The sequence below is a fragment of the Lactuca saligna genome, chromosome 8, assembly GCF_052625555.1.
Source record: "Lactuca saligna cultivar CGN05327 chromosome 8, ASM5262555v1, whole genome shotgun sequence".
Taxonomy (NCBI): Eukaryota; Viridiplantae; Streptophyta; class Magnoliopsida; order Asterales; family Asteraceae; genus Lactuca; species Lactuca saligna.
Genome location: NC_136424.1, coordinates 71,130,707 through 71,135,609, shown reverse-complemented (window position 1 = coordinate 71,135,609; position 4,903 = coordinate 71,130,707).

Here is a 4,903-nt window from a genome sequence, read left to right as displayed (position 1 = left end):
TTTCATTAAGTTTCCTAATCTTAAACAGATTGAAAATTCTAACTTTGAAACATTTCCAGATTCCATTTTGACTACCACTTCTGAACAAGAGTTGCCTCCTTCCAGATTATGTCAATATGGTCCTTCCAGAATTATCACTATACTTCCAACTATCCTTGAGCAACCAATCTTTGGTAAACCTTAGATTGTCCTCGACAATTGTTTAATCATTTTAGTCATATCCAGTTCTAAATCTTTTCCCTTCTTAATGCCCTGGGCATTTGGAAAATTTTAGAAATGATGAATATAACACATTTGTTGGAAAATAATTCCGATCACCAATATCTTCGATTAGCATTTGTTGGAAAATAATCCGTTAATGTGACCATCAAACTATTTTGTAAATTGTATTATGTACCGTAACATTTTTCACAATGACATAACATGTCTCTGGTCTTAAGTATGTATGATAGATATTGTTACCACATCAAGACAATGCAGAAAAATAGAATCTAAATGTAGAAAAATAAAACCTTGACAACAGTTTACCTTTCTATTTGTATTCTCATTTTTCCCTTAGACCCAACAACAAGAAATGACAATAACCAAGATAAAGAAAAGTAAATATAGAGAATGAAGAACAACAGATGTAACGTGGTTCGGCAATAACCTGCTTACATCCACAGAAGAGAGAAAAATTTTGTATTAGGTTAAGAAGTAATTTACCTCACTCTTATCCCCATGTTACAAAACTTACATACTAGTCTCTTTACAGCTGAAATAAGCATATAAGAAAACATACATAGGCCTAAAATCTTTGGGCTATTAACTGGATCATTTAACCTATAACAGTTGGGCTAACCCAAGTCAACTCAAGCTGAGTTCTTAGGCTGACCACTTACAATTTTCCACCTCGAACAACATTTTATAGACCTTAAATTTTGGACGATACACCAAAGAAGAAGTTGCACACCTTGATATGTAGAACTTAATCTGACTGCACCATTTGACCACGATTGCCTACGTACCCACATCTGGGATCAAGCCACTGTAGTTCACTTCACTGGGTGAAAACTCCACCTCACCCAGACACCGCCCTGCAGTGTCGTTGCACTCAAGGGTAATCAACACTTATTAATATTAAGCAAGTTCAAGCAATGCTTAAACTTACCACATGGTACCACCTTGGTTAACATGTCTGATAGGTTCTCATCAGTGTGCATCTTCATAAGAGAAATATCACCATCCTCTATGACATCCCGCACAAAATGATATCTGACATTTATATGCTTGCTACAAGCATGATGGGTTTTGGTCATAAGACATCCTATGTGCTCATACAAACCCTAATGCTTGGATCTAGGTTTCTCTATTGTACATGCTTTGAATCCAAGACTATAAACCCTAATTCTAGCATATAAATAATCATATTAACATAAGAATGAGTTTATAATGTTACCTTGATTGTTATGTAGCAATAACAATCCCAAATCTCCTTGATTTGACTTTGGAATGCTTAGAGTCACAAGTGTCACTCCTCTAATGGCTTACAAACACCAAGAGCAAATGGAGAAGGTATAAAGAGAGAGGAGAGAGGTTAGAATTCGTCCTTAGGACTCCTTAGGAACAAGTACACGAATTCTAAGGCCTTAGGGTCTTTATATAGGTGTAGAGATAGGGTTTCAGTCATTATCCTTATCTAGTTGCTTATCCACAAAGCAACCATAAGATAAGCCTTGAAAACCCTTATCCTTTATCCTTTGGACGATTTCAAGGATCCTTATCTCCTTGAATTCGTTCAACCCATATTTAGGATAACCATTACCATATTTTGTAACTATCACATAATTACAATTCAGCCCCTCTAGTTTAATTAATTACACTTGATCACAAAATTAATTCCTAATTAATTATTGACCAATATTAATTAAGCAAATATGATTTCTCCTTTAATATATTATTCTTATAACATATTAATAAATCATAATAACCTTTCTCTCTTTATTTATTTCTCCAATCAAGTTGCTTTGGTGAAGGCAACCCAAAAGGACCATGCACCATCGGGTCAAGTACATACCAAAATAGTTATGGACTTAGACACTAATCCAACAACACTTAAGGGTAATCAACACTTATTAATATTAAGCAAGTTCAAGCAATGCTTAAACTTACCACATGGTACCACCTTGGTTAACATGTCTGATGGGTTCTCATCAGTGTGCATCTTCATAAGAGAAATATCACCATCCTCTATGACATCCCGCACAAAATGATATCTGACATTTATATGCTTGCTACAAGCATGATAAACTTGATTCTTAGCTAAGTGAATTTCACTTTGACTATCACACTACAAGTCTACACAATCTTGCTCAAATCCCAAATCATCTAAAAAACCCCACAACCACAGTGCTTCCTTTACACCCTCTGTTATAGCCATATACCTAGCTTCTGTAGTAGAAAGTGCTAAGGTTTCTTGTAGCATCGATCGCCAACTAACTGGAGCACCATGTATTTTGAATACATAACCAGTAATAGTTCGACGTCTATCCAGATCACCAACATGATCTGAATCTACAAATCCAATAATTCGACATGTATTTCCACCAAAGCATAAATCAATATCAGTCATTCGTTTCAAATATCTCAAGACCTATTTCACAGCTTCCCAATATGCCTTCCCTTGGTTCGCCATGAACCTGCTGACCATAGTGACCGCCTGTGAAATATCTAGATGTGTACATACCATGGCATACATTAGACTGCCGACTGCACTGGCATCAGGCACACGCTCCATGTACGTCTTATCTTCTTCTATAGAAAGAGATTTTCTACTAGAGAGCTTAAAATGTGGAGCCAATGGATTCACCACTAACTTGGCATCTTGCATCCTGAACCTCGCAATGACCCGCTCAATGTAGCCTTTTTGGCTCAAGAACAATCGATGTTACGTCATCTCTCTTCTAATCTCCATACCTAATATTTTCTTGGCAGTTCCCATGTCCTTCATCTAAAACACTTTACCGAGTTGAGATTTTAGCCTATCTATCTCCACCTTGCTCTTCGAAGCAATAAACATGTCATCCACATACAAAAGAAGATAAATATAATCCATATAGTGATTTCCTCAAGCGACATACCTGACTTTCCTTATCAACAACCTTGAATCCATCAGGTTGATGCATATAGACTCCCTCATCCAATTATCCGTGCAGGAAAGCGGTTTTTACTTCGAGTTGTTCCAGCTTTAAATCACCATGAGCAACAATACTCAACAATACTCGGATGGAAGTGTGTTTCACTACCAGAGAAAATATATCATTGTAGTCTACTCCCTATCTTTGTGAAAACCCCTTTGCTACTAATCTTGCCTTATACCTTGCATCACCGAGTTCGGAAGAATCTTCCTTTTTCTTGTACACCCACTTACAACCAATAACTTTCTTTCCTATGGGTAATGGGACCAGCTCCCAAGTTTGGTTCTTTCAAAGAGACTCCATCTCTTCTTTCATAACAGCCAACCAACTCTCATTATTGCCATTTTGAATAGTTTCCTTGAAGCAGACCGGCTCATATTCCTCCACCGAGAGTGCATACTCAACCAAACTTGCATGTACGTAATGCTTCGAGGGTTGATCTAATCCCAACTTTTGAACTTTCTTATATGCTCGCATTGGCCTAGTAGAGATCGAATTGTCCCCGAGCTCTTGTTCCTATGGTTCGTGTACATTTTCTTTCTGAACTGTCTCATGTTCAGTATCATCGTGAATACCACCATGATCTTCCTTGTGAAAAGGACTAGAACCTTGTTGGCTTTTAGATTCTATATCAACTACTTGAGACTTGACTCTCTCAATGTCATCACAATTTGGGACCGTAGCCTTTGAAGAAGCTACATTGGAGTTCTCATCAAAAGTAACATCTCTACTGATTATAAACTTAAAGTCTTCCAAACACAAAAGACGATATCCTTTCACACCTGATGCATATCCTAAGAAAATTGCCTTCTTGGTTGTTGCTTCAATCTTTCCCTCAATAACATGATAATAGGCTGTGTACCCGAAGATTCTGAGTTTCTCATAATCTGCATGTTCCCCTGACCATACCCTATAGGGTATATTTCCATCTATAGACACATGAGAAGACCGATTGATAATGTATCAAGTTGTAGCAACCGACTTTGCCCACCATTCTCTTCCCAAACTAGTATATGATCACATACGCATTGATCTCTCTCGCAATGTATGATTCAAACTTTCTGCGACCCCATTCTGTTGTGGTGTTTTCCTGGCTATCTAATGTCTGTAATGCTTCAAGGGTTGATCTAACCCCAACTTTTGAACTTTCTTATATGCTCGCATCGGCCTAGTAGAGATCGAATTGTCCCCGAGCTCTTGTTCCTATGGTTCGTGTACATTTTCTTTCTGAACTGTCTCATGTTCAGTATCATCGTGAATACCACCATGATATTCCTTGTGAAAACGACTAGAACCTTGTTGGCTTTTAGATTCTATATCAACTACTTGAGACTTGACTCTCTCAATGTCATCACAATTTGGGACCGTAGCCTTTGAAGAAGCTACATTGGAGTTCTCATCAAAAGTAACATCTCTACTGATTATAAACTTAAATTCTTCCAAACACAAAAGACGATATCCTTTCACACCTGATGCATATCCTAAGAAAATTGCCTTCTTGGCTGTTGCTTCAAGCTTTCCCTCAATAACATGATAATAGGCTGTGTACCCGAAGATTCTGAGTTTCTCATAATCTGCATGTTCCCCTGACCATACCCTATAGGGTATATTTCCATCTATAGACACATGAGAAGACCGATTGATAATGTATCAAGTTGTAGCAACCGACTTTACCCACCATTCTCGTCCCAAACCAGCATATGATCACATACGCATTGATCTCTCTC